The 20,423-nt window shown below is 39.9% G+C and overlaps 1 pseudogene; it reads left to right on the top strand.

Moving 5' to 3' along the window:
• Positions 1 to 20,030, top strand: part of LOC140250702 (uncharacterized) — a 42,172-nt pseudogene extending 22,142 nt beyond the window's left edge.
• The last annotated feature ends 393 nt before the right edge of the window (positions 20,031 to 20,423 follow it).

Below are 20,423 nucleotides of genomic sequence, written 5' to 3'. Positions count from 1 at the left end.
AGGTGATGATTAAAGAACTGGCTCTAAAAATCAGAGTTCTCACTGTTGACCTCCTGGCATTAGCTGTGGTTAGCACTTTCAGACCAAGCAACTTTCCAGCTCTTTCCAGTACAGCTAGAGTGCTGCAGTATCAAACGTAATCATATGAAGACTTCAAAGTGTTATAGCTTATAAAAGGTAGACGTATCTAAATCTAGCTTCCCAGGTTGTAATTTAGGCAGCTAAATAGGTAGTGCTCAGAAGCTCTGAACATCCCCTTGTACAGCTGTGGATGCTCTGCTGACAAAGATGTCCAGTGGCTTGGTCAGTGCATGCCAGAGAAACCCTTCTCTTGTTCTGCTTTATGACTGCTGGGTCATGGAGTCATAGAATATCCCAAGTAGGAAGGGACACACAAGAAGCCCCCGTGTCCAACTGCTGCTCCAAAAATCAGACTGTATAACTGAGGGCATTGTCCAGATGCTTCTTGGGCTCTGGCAGATTGAGGCCATGACCATTGCCCTGAGCAGCCTGTGCCAGTATCTGACCCCCCTCTGGTGAAGAACCTCTTCCCGATACCCAGCCTGGATCATAACAGTGGAACTTGTGGTTGGCAAGAGCAGAATGACTGTTGTGGGCCACGAGTCTTCAAATGTGTGAGGTGTTCCAACCAAGCCTTAGGAGAGAAGGGCATCCTCTGTTCTCTTGTATGCACTGCAAAATGTTACCTCCTGATGGTTGGTAGCAACTCAGTGTAAAGCTTATTCATGCCTTTGCGAGTGAGTGAAGCAGGAATCAAGGGGGGAGAATAAGCTCTTAAGAACAGAAATAAGGGAACTATGGTTGTTTGTTTTTTTTTTGTATGGTTTTTTTTTTTTTGGTTGTTGGTTTTGTTTTGTAATAATTATATATATATATATATATATATATATATATATATATATATATATATATATATTATTTTCTTTGAAAATCATTGCAATGCAGGGACAGTGCACACCGTGTCCTTGCAATGTTTGATCCTGCTAAATGTCTGTGTGTTCTGCAGCGTGCCTTATCTGTGACACACTCTGGGCAACTGACAGCTATAACAGCTATGAGATGGTTGAATTTTCCTTTCTGGTGTCTTTCTGCTCACTGCTTTAAAAGGAGGCTGAGGGACTCTTTATTTTCAGACATTGCCTGACTTGCTGAAGTCTTGCACACAAGTTGACTGGGGGAAGTAAGAGAATGGATGGGTGGCGCTGAAGCAATGTTAAGTGTTGAAGAGGTGCTCAGTGCAAAGAAAAAAAAGCCTATATTTTTAGTTTAGGAGTCATGGTTTTTATAACTCTCCCATTTTTCTTCTGGAGTTCTGCAGACTCCTGTGAGGTTGCTTATAGGCAGAACAAGTGGTTTCCCTGAAGAACTTTGTCGTAACTCACCAGCCTGCAGCCTGGGCATCTCCCCTTTTGGTCTGATAGCTCATCAATGGGCTGAGAAACCATAATATTAGTTTATGGTTCTCAGAAGTAACTTGATGGGTTGGTGGTGGTTTTGTCTTTGTTTGTTTTTTTTTTGCATTCCTTGGTTAATTAATGCTAAATAATATGTAGCTTAGGAGACCCCAGATGATCCTGCAGGAGAGCGTTGTTCCTCCCTTAGGACTCACCAGTCCTTATTTAGAAGAAGGACTCTATTGACTTTGCCTGTGATTTTGGGGCCATCTTTGGGAGACCAAAAAGGTGATTCTTATTTGTGTAGGACATGGAGGAATACCCTGCATGTTTCACCGAACAGTGTGAGTTACAGCAGCAAGTGTTCAGACAATGTTTATACATGCCTTCCAAAATTTGAAGTAGACCATTCTTGAAGCTTAACACTTAGGTGAAAAAGAGAGAGTAAAGTGTTACTGAACTATGTAGGTCTTGCTTGCCCTTCAAAAGTGTTTTTCCACTAACGTTTCAGTTTAATGTGTATTTGTTATTTTGTTTTGTTCTTTTTTGTCTTCTCTTTGCAGGATTCCTCAAGATGGACACTACAGCAGTCAGCCCGCTCACTCCTCTAGGCGTTATTCCAGACTTAAAAAATGCCACCTCTGTGCCTTTCAATGAGACTGCATGTGAAAACTGGAAGGAGATCCATCATCTTGTTTTCCACGTGGCAAATATTTGTTTTGCAGCTGGCCTGGTTATTCCGACGACTCTGAACCTTCATATGATTTTTCTGCGAGGTTTGCTCACCATAGGTAGGTGACTTGTTATGGAGAAGTTTGCACCCTGCCTGTAGCAGAAACAGGGAGTATTACAGGGGCATCTCTAGCTCACAGTGAAATTCCAGCATGTATCCACATATTCTGTGTTCTGCTAAAGTTGTTCTTGCTGAAGACAAGGACCATTCTGGCCCGGACAGATACTTTTCAGAATGGTTATTTATCTTAAAATTTCACAGAGATACAGTTCACAACTTAAAGCTACATAGATGTTGACTTAAAAACATGTGTACTGCATTTACTTTAAACTTCTCTTGCTGCTTAAAATTAATTGAATTCCAAATTACAGTGAAATCCTTATATCTTACAAACATTACCTTTTAGGCTTCAAGTAAATATATTGGTTGGTGCTCTGGCTTAGTAAATGTACAACAAGTAAGGCTTTTTTGGAGAGCTTTGGACCATAGATCTTGCATTTTGAACAGATATAGAATAAAAATCTGTTAAGATGAGGTGGCAGCTGAAAGTAAATTTACTCTGTGGGCAGCGGAATATCTAGTCCCCATGGATGTTTGTCCTCTGCTGCTCCACAGTATCACTCTTCCAGGCTTAGTGTCCTCATTTCTTCCTAGGCTAATTTAGCAGCTGATCAAGAGCCATTACATGTTAATTTTTATGATCTATATGTACGTGCTGCCTGGCCAGACACCCATACGGAATATTGAGTTCATATTCAGCATTACCTCCAGGGAAAGGAAATTTAATTGCATGTCTTTTCTTCTGCATGAATATTAAGGGAAAATATATCTGTCTACATCCATCTCTATTGGACATGGCTGAATTTGGCCAGTTATTTCACATTTACCTGCAGGGGATTCGCTGATGCATAACCTATCGTCTGTTAAGTACTGTCTTCGTAGGCTAAAAATAACAGCCCTGATCATTAAGCATGCCTTATCTTGTAAAACAATTGTCATTATTCAAAACAAAGTAACTGAAAAAGAATAAGCATTTGAAAATTTCTCTTTGATGTCACACCAGAGGATTCTAGTTCCTGCCGTGACTTTGTCAAAATACAGTAGTGATGCCTCCCTTTCAATTTCAGAAGTATCTGTGCACAACTTCAGGAGATTTTTGCAAGTACAAAGATTGCAAGTACAGCTTCCTAGTTAGACATGAATGTCTCTGATGCGGATAATGAACATTTGTTTCTAGGTTGTTGTTTGTCTAATTAATGCACTAATTAAGTTTTGTAAGCTGCTTTTTTGATGTGATTTTTAGTAACAGGTCATCATGTGCTGCACTTTTCTGCTGTCCCCAGTCCCTTCCTGAATTCTTGGTGCTCTGGTATTGTAGCCTTGTACAGCAGGACTGCAGTCCCAGTGCCTGTTGGTGGTATTGTAGTCATTACTCATGCAACCTTTGCGTGTGCTGATTCACAGGGCCTAACTAGTAAAATTTGGGGGTATATTTGCAATCAGATGACAAGCTCTTGGTGATTTTATAAAAGAATGTGTTTATTAGCCAGTGAAAGTTAATGTCCTTTTCTTAATTCTTACAGGATGTGCATTGTTCATCATTTGGGCTACACTGTACCGTTGTGCCTTGGACATAATGATCTGGAATTCTGTGTTTTTGGTGGTCAATCTTTTACACTTCATATACCTAGTGTATAAAAGAAGACCGGTATGTACATCAGCTAAATTGCACGAGCTGTCTAGTAAGATGTAAGGAAAGGAAAGTTTTGACCATATTTGCCGGACAAACCTATTGCTTGAGTTCCGGGGGAGTTGTTCTGTACTAAGTAAACCAACAACTTCAGTAAGGATCCAAGCCATCAGAATACTCGTAGTCTGATTCCCTACATAATTATTTTCCTGAAATCCGTATTCTTGGAAAGTGATTTGACTTCAGAAGTTACTATTGGCTGTTTTTGCTTTTTTTCTTCTGATAGTAAGGAAAGAGCTACTTCTTAGCCGAGAGACCAGAAACATTATTGGTTTCCCTGTGTTTCCGTCTATTTCTATTATTTTTCCTGAAATAAAGTCCTACTAAGATATTTAGAATTGAGCATTCTGGAACAGTAATTGCTTAAGCTAATGAGTCTGGGAGGGACACAGTTTTCCTATCATCTGGTTATTTTTTTTCTTTTAAGTCTTAAACAGCCTCTGTGGTGAGAAAGGAGACTGTTAAATTAGAAGTGTCCAAATAGACTCTTACTTCAATATTTATGAGTGACCTTCATACTCGTCACTCTGCACACAAATGTGCTAGTCCGTATGTTTTCACTGTCACATTCTTTTAAAATGGGAATAAAAGATAAATGAGGTTCTGCTATTTTTTTTTTAAAGGAAAGTAAACAACAAAACAGAATCTTTTTGCCCTTTCCTCATCTTATGCATTCTTTTAGCTTGTTTATTCACTGAGTTTTGAGAGTCGTAGCTGAGAATTTTGCAGCTCCCTTTGTTTCCTTCAGAAGGGTGCATTAAGATACCTTCCTTCAAATGCACCATAATTATATGTTTGAAATACATACCAAAACCAGAGGATACTTTACCCTGCCTTCAGCTAAACGTGTATCCAAGAGAAAGGTGTTTTGTTTTCATTTTGTATCCAGATTTGCATTCTGTCTCTGGAAAATGACAAGCAATCCAACCTTCTTCTGGTATATGCTTGTCAAAACTAGATAACTTGTAATATAATATCTGCTATTACATACCACTCAAATTTTAATGAAGTGCTAAGTGTTCAAAGTGTTAATATTACATTCTGTGGTTTGCAAAGTCAAAGGCATATGGATTTGTAACATAAAGATTACGGGAATACGTGGTGTCAGGTTGTCTGGTTTTGAGCAGAATAACCTTGCTTTTACTTAAAATCAAATGCTTTCTAGAAGTGTTTAACGCTTGGTACAATAAAACTGCTGTAAATAATCTATTCACACATCTAAGCATTGGTGAGAGGTGGAAACATTCAGCAAGGGCAAGCCCAGAGTCCTATACCTGGGGAGGAATAACTGCATGCATCAGTACAGGTTAGGGGGTGGAAAGGATGGGTGAACTGCTGGAAAGCAGCTCTGTTGAGAAGGACCTGAGTGTCCTCATGGACAACAGGTTGACAGATTGAGCTAGCAGTGATATCCTACGATGAATTAGAAGAGTGTGGCCAGCAGGTTGAGGAAGGTTTTCCTCCCCCTCTACTTTGCCTGAGTGAGGGGTCACCCCTTCCTTTCCCGTATGGGAAGGTTGTGACATAAGGTACATCTGGAGATCTGGTCTTGACCAGATCTAGGGAATGAAACTAGCAATCTTGCTGGAATCATATTCTGTATGAAGCCTTTGTAAACACTGCTACTGAGAATGACATTACTTCCGGAAGAGTCGTCTTAAAACAAATGTCAGTACGGTTGACTTTAAGAATGAATGACAGCCTCTTGACATTCTCTATAATCTTGGATAGAGAACAAATTAAAATCTTGAAACCATTACCACCTGTGCCTTTAGTAAATCTTTAGTTCCTTCAATCTTGTTCAGTATTGAACCACTTTCTAAAGACAGAAGTGTGCAGGAAACAGAAATGTTAGAATGTAGGAGGAATATCAAACACTTGTAATAGGAAGGTGCTCTACGTAGGCATAAACTTTTCTTAGGTAGTCTCTCTCACATACTGATACTCAAATACTGCATAGTTCATTCCAGAAATGAAAGGCCTCTTAAATGAAGCATATAATACTTGAGTCTAACAATTAAGAGCACTTTCAAAGAGTACAAGTAATTACTTGTGGTTTCTACTTCTGAGACAATAGGTTTACTTTACAAAAGAGGAATGGGAGTTGGAATCGCATTGTTTCACTCTATCTACAAGTTACACATCCAACTCAAGGTAGTTGTCCAGTGTAATTCAACCTACCTACCTAATAGCCATTGGGAGGTGTGATATTGTCATGCCTCTCCTTTGGCTTTGTCTGTACAGCTATTGCTAACTACTGACCTATGTTTATGTAGTAATAGTTTGATGATTGTATTTCCCTACTGTTCTGTAGCAGTATAAGGAAGAAGTCAAATAACTTAATGCATACCTAAACTGTATTGGGTTCTGCGGTCTGATTCTCAGGAATTCTCTATTCCCACCACCACTGCAGGTGTGGTGCTACGGTTTGTCAGTATCTCTGAAAACAGAACTCTGCATTCTTAGTAAATCACATGAATTTAAACAATGGTGGAAATTACATGGAAACGGGGTAGCATCCCAAATAACGTATGAGTCACTTTGTTATAGGCTATGAGCAACAGGATAACTTGAAGTGGTGTGCGATAGTCACACATCTTTCTAGCTGTTTGGCATATTCTATTTGCTGTGACAGTAAACAGAAGGCAGTTTTTAAGTGTTTTTCTACAGAAAGCTGGAAAATGCCTAAGAAGAAAGAAAAGAAACTATTAGAAACTGATTTGGAGTGAATTTTGTCTTTCTGCTTCTGTTTTATTGCCCATCTCAGAATCAATTTTATTTAGTCATCCTCACAAATTATATTTTTAAGGAAAGAAAAGAATGGAAGAATAATTACAAGCTAGCGATATTACAAAATGAATAATTAATATTTCCAGTTGTTAAATATTTATTTTATTAAATGGAGCATGCAAAATGCAGTGAGTTTCTTTTCTGACTAGAAGATTATTTCTGTGGGTTTGATTCCTTGGAGCTTTGCAGATTTGACTTTTTTAGTCTGAGTGGAAGCTGAAGGATTCTATTCAGTGTCTGTACAGAGCTCTGACTTGGAGCTTTGGCAGGATCCCAGAATATTTCAACCACTGCTGAACAAAACATTACACCTCCCTGTATGGCTCATTTGGAATATGACCCATGAGCATGACTGGAGAAGCAGTCAACTGTGCACGTGAAGAGTGAATAGTCTGTTATAAGCAAGACCATCTAAAGTGTATCTACACTGCTCAACTTAACCAATCTCAAGGAAAGTAGTTGTACCTTCTTCCTCTTATAAGTGTTAAACGTTAGAGGAAGATCATGAAATTGGAATTGTGTACTCAGTTAAAGGAATGATTAGCATTCCAGTGCCAAATCCTCTCCTCATGCATTGTTTTGGATTCAGGAGTCTTGGGAGCTGCTTGTATTCATCTGAGGAAGGAATTTGTCTCTCTCTGAGTTGCAGTGGTGATGGATAGACAGAAGTACAAATTAAATAGAAATGCCTGTTAAAAATGAGGGAGTCAAGATTGTAGGGTAAACAAATTGCCTGATGTCATGTGTATGTGGAACATACTTTGAAGTCAAGCAGTTCGGGGCAGTCACCAGCATGAGAGACATGGGCATAATGGAAGGAGTCCAGCAACCATGATGAGGAAGGGGCTGCAGCCTATGAGGAGAGGTTGGGAGAGCTGTGACTACTCAGCCTGGAGGAGAGAAAGCTCAGAGATCTCACCAAAGCAAACAAATACCAAAGAAGAAAGTGCTGTGAGGACAGAACCAGACAATTTTCAGTGGTGCCTGGTACAAGGGTACGAGCCAATGGGCACAAAATAAAACACAGGAGGTAATATCTGAACATCAAGAACCAGTTTCTACTGTGCAGGTCATAGAGCATTTGTCCAGGTTGCCCAGACAGGTGGTAGAATCTCCGTCGTTCACAGTATTCAGAAGTTGTTTGCACAAGGTACTGGGCGGTGTTGCTCTCGGTGGCCCTGCTTGAGCAGAGACTTGGATGGGATGATCTCAAGAAGTCCCTTCCAACCTGAGGCATTCTATGGTTCTTTGACTTCATTGCTAACGCTGCCTGAACAGTTGTATTCCAGCCATTCTTTTCACAGTCCTGGCAGCATTTCTGTGGCATGTATATTCTGTGGTATTATAGGAAAAGAGAATTCATGTAACAAAATAGTGACAAAGCAATGAAATAAATCTGATGAAATGTTTTGAGAAAACAGTAAGTCCCGTTTGAAGCATGTGTATGAACAGATCAAAAAAGTAAATGAACAAAACCTGAGTATTTTAATACAGTTGTGGGTGGTAAGTGTTCGTAAAGTTAATGGTAAGTTTTGCTAGGTATAATGAAAAGAAAGTTCTCAGAAGTTCTTGCAGGAGTTTTTCACGTTAAGCCTTTGAAAATAGATGCTGCTTAAAAAGCCTCAGTGGATTATAACCAGTATTTCACTGTGTGTAATTTTTTTGGGTAGGAGACTGCAGGTTAGGGATATTATTTTATTAAGCTTTTGTGGAAAATGAAGGCTACAAAGACCATTCTGAGATGTCATGAAATGTTAATGTCTAGGTCACCTAAGCAGCTTTATCTCTTCCTGTGTAGGAATGTAGTAAGTAGCTGTATACTATTTATGTGGGATTAACCCACCATCTTTGCATATGTATTTGTCAGTTCCAAAGCAATTGCCGTGGAGTTCAGTTGCCTATATGTAGGATGAGTGGCACCCAGTAGATGAGGCTATGAGTGATATACTTCAAATATGGTTCCATAAATCTGTAAAGCTTCTCCTTCAGCTCAGTTTGTTCTAGATGTAAATAAAGGTTAAATGTCATGAATTTTGATTTACTGTTCAGCACTTGTATGTAATTCTACCAGAACAGGGAGTGTTTAATGTGAGATATAAATCTCTTAGGGCTGAAGACTAATTTTTTTTTGCCCTGAAATAGTTTTCTGGGGAGGAAATTGTACGTACTTCAGAGTTAGAATTCATTGTGAGTCCAGGAACTCTCTTGGTCATTTTGGACTGCATCCTACTCCAGAAATTTCTCAGTCTGCTCTGCTACCGTGAGCTGAAAATTGACTCCTGGACTTCTATGTTGCTTTATTCTTCCTTATTTTTAATATGAAAATAAGAATAATAGTAATAATTAAAAAAATAAAAAAAATTAGAAGATGCGTAAACATGGAATATTCTGATTTGTCAAAGTGCTGACTTCTTCTTTTTTTTTTCCTATCTTGGTTTTCCTTCTTTGTTGTTGTTGTTTTATTTATGTATTACCTTTTCATAATCTGGTGCTTATTTCTAATTTGTTTGTTCAAGCAGCCTCTGCTTTAGGGAAGGCCAGGGCTCTGTCCTATTCCCTGCTGCCTTCATCCAGGAAGGATGTCCAGGCTTGGTGTTTCAGCCAGCTTCCTTTCCCTCACTGTTGCTATGTGAATTTGAGTGAGCTCCTAGATGTGGGATGTTCAGTTGGTAGTAGTATTTTTCTCCCTCAACACACGTGTGTTGTAATGATGGGTTTGTTTTTTGGGACTCGTAGCCCTGCATTTCTGCTGCATTTAAGCCAAGATGGAAACCAAGGGAAGAAAGATTCCCAGGAAAGCCCAAGAGATGACCAAAATGAGTTGTGGGCATGGTGTGGGAAGTACAGGCAATCTCATTATTTTCCTGTGTAATTCTGGTATAAGTTCTATGCACTGCTAGATCAGAAGTCTCAAAAGATCCCATATGCCTGATTTACCATACTTTTTATATGAAATGGTTGTTCCTAAAGCACCAGCTTGCTGGAGTTGCTAGTTTAGCTAAGGTTTTAGTCACCCTGTCAGATAGGCAGCACTGTGCATAGATGTCACATTTACCAGTACTTTTCTTGCCTAAACATAAGGAATACAAAGATGTTACTCAGATTTAGCAGCTAAAGCACGCATGCAGTATTAGCCTTTCTTGGCTGGACTATCTCTTTGTATTGATATCTTTGGTGTTTGCATTCTAGATCAAGATAGAGAAGGAGCTCAGCAGCCTGTACAAGAGAATGTTTGAGCCACTCCATGTGCCTCCAGAGCTATTCCAGAGATTAACTGGGCAATTCTGCAACATTCAGACTTTGAAGACAGGTCAGGCTTACGCTGCAGAGGATAAAACATCAGTTGATGACAGGCTAAGCATCCTGCTGAAGGGGAAGTAGGTGCTATAAAGCTTTTTATGTGTTTTGTGGTGGTTGAATTCATGAGAAAGTTGGTGGATATTTAAGTTGTTTTTTTTTTAACGTTACTGTTTGTTGCATGTTATGGTCTGCTGCCACATAGTATACATCAGTGTGCTATTTTTGGTACTCTTTTTAAATGACTGTAATGTTTCTTAGTGCAAATACATTGTGCCTTTGTGTGTGTGCAGCCATATTGATTTTAATGGTTATTATGTTCTTATAACACAGTCTTCCAGAACAAACAAGAAGTTTATTCTAGTTTTAGGTGTCTGAGACTTTCCTCAGTGCATTCTCAGGTTTTAAGGTTAAAATATATTGTGCGTGATGGAAGGAGAAAATAACCATCCATTAGGCTTTAAACCAAGAGGCCTGTTAAAATTGGTTCATTGCACTTATACATGCAGACAGAAAGGGGAAGGTGCATTGCCCAGATATAGCTGGCAGACCCAAATGAGAAAGGGTAAAATAAATTGCCACATCCAGGCTGCGATCTTGAGGTTCTTTAGTTATGCCCATAATTTTAAGCAGTCTCTGTTAATGGGAGTGCTGACATCAGGCTTCATCATTTTTCTTCAAAGTCAGTAGCAGCTCATTCTTGAAGCTAATTATCTGAAGGAAGTCTGATTCTGATCTGGATCTAGAACATCATGCATCAGACCTTTTTCCTTTCTGACAGTTGTGTTTTGGGGCTGCACACCAGATCAGGCAACCAGAATTGGCTGTTAACCTTACATCTGGATTTGGTTGAGTTTCGGGCAGAAAGATTCCAACTCCAGAAGATGTACATACTTGTACATGCTGTACTTTCTGTTGCCTCCTGCATTACCATTGTCAGTAATCATATTCACATTTAGATAAAATAAGTCATCCTCCATGGTTTTGAAATGATGTTTCATACTTTTTTATTTCCAGAATGAAGGTTTCTTATCGAGGGCATTTTCTGCATAATATTTACCCCTGTGCCTTTATAGATTCACCTGAATTTCGATCAACTCAGATGAACCGGGGTGAAAAATTCCAGGTACGCTTTGGCTTAAATGTCACTAGATGTGAACTAATGGAACTAATAACCAACAGAAAGCAAAACTCAAACGCAACACACAAAAACTCAAAGAAAACAAATAAACAAAATTGACGACAACAACAAACCCCAAATATAATTTTAGGGAACACTGAACTATTTGCTTGGAGTAATTTTGCTGGCTTTCTAATACTGGTGTCTGATGCTGGACCATGCTAAGAGTAACTTTTAAAATGAGATGCTACAAAGCAGTATTATGATGGTATTTACTGAGCAGTCTGTCTTTTTCCTGTTACTCTCTTTCATTTTACTGTTTGCAAGCTTATTTTGTGCTGGAAGATTATTTGAGACAACTAATTTATAGGTGAGAGTTTTGCTGAGGTAAGTGATGACGTGAGCAGTCTCCTCGCTAGTTCATAAACAGAATGGGAAAATTAATTACATTATAATGTAGTTACTAAATTTATTACTAAAATGAAAGATTAAAAGAAGTGCAGGATCTAGTCATTTGAAAGTAGTTAAAACAGCGTGAATTGAAAGAGCTGTTTGAATTAAAATATTCCTAGGGGAACAACAAGAATATGTAGCTTAGTGGTAGAACAATAAGGGTATATGTCTCTAGTGTTCTAATTATACTAGAACATTAATGAACGTATTATACAATAGCTTGTGGTAAAGATAAGAGAGGGTTTTTTTTACATAGTACTGAAATCACTGTTTACCTCTTGCTGTTCTTCAGCTGTGTGTGTAATACTGACTGCCTGTGGCTGGACTGGATACGACCCTGCTGATATCATAACAGAGGAAGAGGGAGGAAGAGTAGGGCAGCATCTAAAATCAGTGATTGATGTAACACGTTCCAGTCAAGCACTAGGCTTAGCGCCAAAGGGAGATGGTTGTCAGGACATATTCATTTCATGGCAGCAAGGTGTCTGGCAGTGCTGTACCCCTCTTGGTACCATCTATTTCTCCTGTAAATTACTAGATATGAATCAGTTCTGCTGAAGTTGAAAAGTCTCGCGCTCCTAGTTGTGCCTGCCTGAAAAATTATTGCAGTCTTGGCGCTTTGTGCATCCTTCACTTGTGAGGTTTGCTCGCAGTTTGCTGTGACATACAAATGTTTTTGGCAGCACCATCAACACAGGATGGAAATTTCGTCCTAGGGACTCCATCTGCTGGCGATGCCTCCAAGTTCTTCCCAAGTTCATATTCCTCTGTCATAGACTGTAAAGTTAAAACCCAACTATATGTAGCAGTTTTCCATTTTATCTTAGGCTTTATGTATATATGTGTGTGTGTTTGTATACGTATATATATGTATATATTAGATAAAGGTAGTTTCTGATAGGACACTTTGTCTTCATAAATTCTTAATTCCTTTTGCAAAGCATGCTGTTGCAACATCCCAGAGCTGATTTCTGTCTGCCACTGCCCTCCGCTGGCACAGCAGGACAAGTCTGACCAGGAATTTGTAGGTGCTAATGCCTTCCTCATTTGGCTGCAGCCATCCAGAGCAGTATTGTGCTTGCCTAAGCCAATGCATCCCTGGTCTAAATGCAAGGAGGTAGTGCTTGTGAGATGCAGAGGCCTGAGGTGGAAGAGAAAAAGGCATGATGTTTTGTTTTTGCTTTTTACTGCATCCTTTTTTTAAACTCTTCCATGGAAGCCTTTGGCTTGCACCAGTTCTTCCTACTTGGGCACAGTCACATGAGGTAAAACCAAGTAGCATGCAGGCCTCTTGGGATGTGTCATCAGCACAGGACTGACTGTATATATATCTATTCTAACATAAATGTTTGCTGTTTTGGAACTTCTGAGGGATTTCCTCTTCATGTTAACTCCCACCAGATTTCTTGAAAAACAAACAGGTCTGTTTATCAGATAAAAACTGATGGTGATAACCGTCTGAGAAGATTTAAATTTGTAAATACAATTTTCTAAGGGATACCAAAAAGTTATTTGGCTTTAAATTTATTTTAATTAGAGGCGCAAATAAGATGGTAGCACTTATTTGCAAGCAAAAGATAGAAGGGCTAATTCTGTGTGTGTTTTCTCAGGTCACCATTATTGCAGATGATAATTGCAAGTTCCTTTGCTGGTCCAGGGAAAGACTGACATACTTTCTGGAAACTGAGCCATTTCTTTATGAGATCTTTAAGTATCTTATTGGTAAAGATATTACAAATAAACTCTATTCGCTGAATGACCCAACCTTAAATGACAAGGTAAGCAACTGCAGTTTCATTTTGGAATTTACACACAAGTAAATGCATCGTTGCTTCAACTTTAAAATACCTTTTTTTCTAATCTGCCACTGTTGGCTGTTGAATTCATATCCATTGCCTTTTAGTGCCAAAGTGTGAGTCAGTGCAACGCTTTTGTTAGCCATTGATATTGGTTATTGTTAGCATTGTAATGTGCAAGAAAGGTGAATAAGAGATTCTGAATGGATTGGCTAGTCAACTGGTGGCCATGTTGCCCAGTAGATAGAAGGTGCTTCTTCCTGGATATCTTCTCTTACTAATAGATGGGTAGCTTTGTACAAAGAAGCTTCAGGATATTTTTAGAACTGCCTTGCTGGAATCAAACAGCTGCGTTAATACATCTTGCCAAGAGGAATCACATCAATGTGTGTTTGCGGGTTGCAAATATGAGAGGGGAAAAAAAGGAAGTGATGGGTTGATAGTCAGTGGAGCAGAACATGAAAACCATATAAATACCTTTGCTAAGGACTCTGACTAACTCATTCTTCTTTGAACTTAGCGGAAATGTGTTTTAGGTGTCATGCTAAGTGCCCTGTTTGTAGTTGTGGATATATTGATTATCTTACTTTACTTTTCCTTTTGTCTCCTTCCTTAGTTCCGGGGCTTTTCAGTGTTTGTCAGGGATGCCACTTGGCTGCTGGTAGTGGGGTTTTTTTCTATTATTTATGTAGTGGCTGTAGGATTCTCATACATAATTCATTTGAAGAAATTTCACCATCATTTATGAAAAGCTTGGAATATTTATAATACAGAGTTTCCAGATTCTGTATTTACTAACTTAATTTGCACTTACTCAAAGCAAAAATCCTTATCAGATTGCCCATATACAAATGTATGTTAAGCAGTTATTTCTGCAAAGTTATGAATTTAGTGGGAAAAGATCCAAAAGGAGTGGCTGCCACCGCTACTTTATACGCGAAGCCTACTAATATATTTTGTAATGTATTTGTGATTAATTAGACACTGAAAGTTTCCTCAATTCTCAGTAGGCTATAGGAAGAGAAAAATAAGGGAGTGTTGGAGGGACAGGTGTTAAAGCACCGCTTGTTCTGCCTTCTGGTTAAGGACATACTGGATTACACTGGTCAGTGAAACTGAGGGCTACCCTGTCTTACAATTAAACCCTCAAAACTATTTCAGATCCTTGTTTTCATTGATCATCTGGGGTTGTAAGTATTACTAATGCAGGAAGATAAATGATCTAACAGGAATGTACCATCTATGAAGTACACCTTATAAAATATGTGGCTAACTCGTTTTGTTTTGTTTTGGAGGGGGGGTGGTGAAAAGATGGCAAGAAAACAGGAGAGAGATGTACTGTATTAAAAAACAAAAACACTTGTGTAGACAGTAAGTCATTTCTGGAGTATGGCATCTGGAACAGGCGTGTAGCAGCGTGCTTCCTTTGTGCACTATGAGTTGCATTCAGTCAGCCTCTCCTAAGTGCCTGCTGTTTTCTACATTCCTTATCAATTTTCTTTTTTTTCCCCCCCTTATTTCTTTTCTCTCTACTTACCTTCCCCGTTTCTTTCATTCCCTTTTCTTTTTAATGTGTGGATGACTCCAGGTACATTAGGGTGTTGTTACCGTGCCTAGTGTACAAAGCTATCCACAACACATTTGTGTTGTTGATGTCTGGTGCGACAGAACTGCAGCAATAGTATTTATTGATAAATAATACCACGTGGAATACTCACTGTAAGATTTTAATTTGTTGATTTTAAGTGGAATATCCTCATCACACCTTCCAAATATTAAATCCTTGTGTTGCGCTGCATGTGCAGGTATTGCTGCCGTCACATGGCAGTCCTCGCTATTCAAAATGCTTCTTTTGATTGGTGTTCAGTTGTATCTGCAGAGCCTGGAAAATCAAATGGATGCCCAACCCATTGGGCTAGGTGAGATCAGGGCCAAAAGGGACTTTCACATTCTTCATTTACCCTGTCTGTGTTTATCCCTACGGGGTTCAAATATTGGCTTCATAACATGCAGGTGTGTCAGTTTGAACAGAGAAGTTCCTTTTAACTTTATTCCAGCTAAGAGCAGTTCTGAGTTATTTATACACTGAATATATATTTCATTCACAAGTCATTTAGAATAGCTAACACCAAATACAGATATTTGGCTTCACAGTCTTATGTGTATTTCTTCATTAAATGCTATTTTCACTTCACTTTGCAGCAACTCTTTAATTTTAGTGAAAGTAGTCACGTGAAAGACTATTTTAACTGTTGCATCACAAAGACTTCAGGAAACAGTCATTCTACATGAAATGAAGTGGTAATGCTTGACTGTTGAAGCTCAGTAGAATTGAGTTATGTGTGATGCATTTGTCATGCACATTGCACCTTCCAGGTACACTTTATCTTTCTGACTCTTAATAATACCTAATGAAATACAATGTATTGTTTCATATGAATGTGACACAGGACATCTCAGAAAGACTACTCCAAGTAAATGGAAAATCTTTGCATAGAGAGTAACGGACACACAATGCATTTTATTTGTTTTTATCAGAATCAAGAGCCGGTTAATAAGATAAAATGTCATAAAAGCCCAGCATGATTGCAGAACATACCTGAGTGATGAACTGACAGATAATAAAAAGAAACTTGTCTGTAGGGAAATACCTGAAAAGTCAGTGCAAAGAAGAATTAAAAGTGAATAATTCATGGCTGTTGATGTTTTAATTCCAGTATATTACTGGCGTCTTGTATCTGCATTAAATCAATTTGCACTGCATAGAATCTTTTGCTGTTTCTTGATTCCCAGTTACAGCTGAGACCAGACTGCCAACTACAGAAGGAATAGCTATTTTCTGTTTTAATTTTTAATTTACTTGATCCCTTTTAAAATATATATATATATTTGTATATATTTTTAGGCCTCAAAAAAGATTGATCGACAGCCAAGTCTTTGCTCACAGCTCTCTGTGATGCAGATGAGGAACAGTATGGCCAGTACCAGTGACAGTGAGGATGGCTTGCAGATGTTTCTTCGTGGGACTTCCTCTTCATCTTCTCTTCGTGAGTGCTCAGTAATAGTTCATACCAGTTTTGAACGCAGCTTGGTTGATTGCTAAAGATGGCTGTAGAACTTCTGTTGTCTTTAGTGGAAATAGAATGTAGCTTATGAGATGATGTTGTAAACCAACCAAGTGTAGGGAATTAACGGTAGGGAATCTGTAAATGCGCAAGGCTTAGTATACTAACTGAAGCTACTTCATGTAGACAGTGGAAAAAGCAACGTGTATTGTAATAATTTGCAGTATAACTGAATGTATAGGTATAATATGGAATGTTCATAGCAATGGAGCGAAACAATGTGAATGCACAGTGCCTATCACAGTAGTATCTCCTTTGGTCTGTGATTGGTGCTTGTAGAAATTGCAAAACGCTTACCCTCATCAACTGGGTGCTCTGCATTTCCTCTGAGGCAGATGGTGTTGGCAGGGTCTGGAAGGAGATGGTGCACAACTAATTTTGAGGCCACCTGGAAAATCTCCAAATGTGCTGCCAGGCTCTACTTCCTTGTGCTTCGTATAATGGAATCAGTACAGGACAGACAAAGTGAGGGAAGCAGCGTCTGACCTTTTGCTTCCAATCTTAGAATTTATTCCTTTAGAGAATCCTTTTAAACAATCCTTTCTAGACTTTTGTTCCTGTTTGTTTTAATTTTCCCAAATCGTAACTTCAACAATAGTCTGAGCTCAGAAAGCTGCTATTGAAAACAGCAACAACAACATAACAGAAAATGCTCAATTGTCTCATTTGCGTTAAGCTGTTTAGCAATTGTGAAGGGTCACATAGTACTGTTTACTTTGATTCAGGGAATCTTTTTTCTTGACTAGTTAGAATTTAGATGTATGAGGAAAAGAATCACTGGCAGTTATTTATTGTAGCTAAACTCTGCTGAAGTTGAGGAAAAAAAAACAACGTACTTTACTGTGTAATTGTTCATTGTGTTCTTCACAGCTCTCACCAAAGAGCTCCTGCAGGCTTGGAGGGCCTCTCTGTTTTCACTCCTTACATTTAGTCTGCATTACCAGAGAAATGGAAGCAAAAGCTCTGCTAGTGTTTCACCCTGCTAGAATGTCTAGGTTGACAGCTGCTATATAGTTGTTAAGGGCTGGTTGAAAACTCCAGTGTTTTCTTCATTTCTCCTCAGCTTCCTGAAAGAACATTTAGAATCACAGTACAGATGAGTTGGAAGGGACCTCTGGATTAAGTCCAGCACCGGGCTCAAAGTGAGGTCAGCTATAGCAGGTTGCCCGTGGCCGTATTTGGTCAAGCTTAAAATATGTTTGAGGTTGAACATTCTGTGCCTTCCCTGAGCAATCCATTCCAGTACCTTCCCACCTCGTGGTGAAAAACATTTCCTTTACTTAGCAGCTTATGATTGTTGTCCCTTGTTTAATGCATGCCTCTGAGAAGAACCTGACTGTCTTCTTTTCACTGTTCTGTTAGGTAGATGGAGACAACAGTAAGAGTCTCTGCAAGTCCTTTGTTCATAAGGCTGAGCACACCCAGTTCTCACATCCTCTGTGTATGCCATGTGCTCCAGCCTGACCACCTTGGTTATCTTCACTGCACTCTTTCCAGTATGTCCATGTCTTTCTTGTACAGAGGAGCTCAAAACTGGACTCAGCACTCCAGATCCAGGAGAATAACCATTTTCTTTGATATGCTGGCTGTGCTTTTGCTAATACAGCACAATTTATGAATGATCTTCACTGCAGAGGCACACTGCTGACTTGCATTCAGTTTGGTATCCGCCGAGACCCCCAGGTCTGTTTCTGAAAAGTTGCTTTACAGTCAGTGCCCAATGTGTAATGCTGTTTTACCTTGTAGTGTCTCAGGTGCAGGAATTTGACTCTGTTGAAGCTCATGTCATTTGTCCAGACGCTGAAAGCCCATATCTGACTGGCAGCTCTATCCTCTGGGATATGATTTTTCTCTTTATGTGGCCGTCGTGAATGAATTGGCAAGAGTAATCTCTGTCCCATCATCCCAGTCATTAATAAAGATATGCTGAAGTGTATGTGCCTTGGTACTGAGCTGTGAGGGACGCTGCTGGTAACCAGCTGCCAGCTGGATTTTGTACAGCTGTTCACTATCCTGTGATCTCAGCAATCCTGCCAGTTCACACCCATGCTGTAGTTCAGTCTGTTTCTCAACAATTTTGCTGGATGGATTTGGCGGCAGGCTGCTTGGGGCCTTGCTGTGGTTCAACATTCACTACACTCCATCCGTAGGGCCAGTCATCTCACCACAGAAAGTGGTCAGGCTGATGAGGCACAATCTGAACATGGTAAATTCATGGTGGCTGTTCCCAACAATGTTCTTGCCCTTCATATGTTTGGACACAGCTTCCAGGAATATAGGCTTCAGAATCTTTCTGTGAACCTCAGACTAGGCTGAGAGAACAGTGGTTCCCAGGATTTTTCTCCTTGTCCTTTTAGAAAATGAACACGATATTTGCCTTTTTCCTCTCCTGATTGCTGTGACCTTACAAAGATGATAGAGGGGGTGTTGCAGTTGCTTCAGCCCCTCTTAATGCTCATGGATGCAGAACAGCAAGTTCTAAATTCTCTTTTGTAGCTTGTTGGCTTTAGTGGTCCCTAATTCAGTGCAGTTCCTATAGGTAAAGTATTGGTGTCCAAGTCTCTGCCATTACATTTGCAGGCCTGGGAAACCTTAGGACAATCTTTTACCACTTAAAAACTGAGCCAAAGAAGATGTGGACTGTCTCATGTTTTCCATGTGCTTTCTCCCTAGATGCTGTGCCCCGCTGAGTGATGGCCTCATAGTTTCCCTGGTCTTCCTTTAGTTGCCAGTGTGTTTGGAGAAGCTCTTGTTGTCTTTCACTAGATCCAAGTCCAGCTGAGCTTTGGCTTTCCCAGTTCCATCCCTGCATGTGTGGGCCGTGTTTCTGTATTCTTCCTGAGCTCATTCTTGCTCTCACTTGTATGTATGTCTGAGCTCTGTCAGAACTTTCCTGTTCCTCTGTGACAGCCCTCTGCCACGCTTGCTTGACTTTCTGCACTTGGGAATGAACTGTCCTGGTGTTTTGAGGAGGGTGTTCTTGAGGATCAGCCAGCTGTTGTTGAGTCCCTTTGCCCTTGCAGGCCCTGTTGTATTGGCCAAGTAGATCCCTGACTAAGATGCAGTTCAGTGCCCTCAAGTCTAGGGCTGTAATCCTCCTGTTTGTCTTGCACACCTTTCTTAGTACCTTAAAACCCACTAGCTTCTGGAAGATGCAACCAAGGTTACTGTCAGCCTTCACCTCCCTGATGAGTTCTTCCTTGTTCGCCAGTGACAGGTCCAGCAGAGCACCTCCCCTAGTCGGCTCATCGATCACTCCTGCAAGAAAATTGTCTACTACTGTCTCCAGAAACCTCCTACTCGTGCCTGGCCCTGCTGCCACCAGACATGGGTAGTCAGAGCTCCCAAGTACCCAGGCCTTCAACTGTGAGACATCATCCAGCCATCTGAAGAAGGCTTCCATCTACTTGCTCTTCTTGATCAGGCAGCAGATACTTGCTGTGAAGTCTCCTGTGTTGGTCTGTTCTCTGATCTTTACCTATAAGCTCTCAGTTGGCTTTTCACCTGTTTCAAGGCAAAGCTCCGTGCACTGAAGCCGGTCCTTTGCATAGAAGGCACTTAAACAAACTGGCACTCTCAGAAGCCTGTAAGGAATTGTAAATGTGTATTTGTACAATTAGCTGGATTTCAAATTCTCTTTCAGACCTAGAAGCAGAACACTTACACAAGTATTTCAGCTTCAGGGCAAAGCAATCTGAACGCTTGGCATTTCCAGATGTAATTACGTTAATTCCTGAGATGCACCTGTTCTTAGCAAGTACTTGTTAAAAACACTTCTGTTGTGTGTTTCCTGGTTTGTGTATCGTATTTTGTTTCTGGTGTGTGTTGTGTGCTTTCCTCAAGAGAGAGATGGGAATTTCTTACATGCTCTGAAAACAACAGTTGGCTGTGCCGCTGCTACCACACCGCTGGCAACAAGAGGTGTGACAGACAGCAGACTCTGG

Source organism: Excalfactoria chinensis, chromosome 3 (assembly GCF_039878825.1).
Source record: "Excalfactoria chinensis isolate bCotChi1 chromosome 3, bCotChi1.hap2, whole genome shotgun sequence".
Taxonomy (NCBI): domain Eukaryota; kingdom Metazoa; phylum Chordata; class Aves; order Galliformes; family Phasianidae; genus Excalfactoria; species Excalfactoria chinensis.
This window is presented reverse-complemented; position numbering and strand designations above follow the sequence as displayed.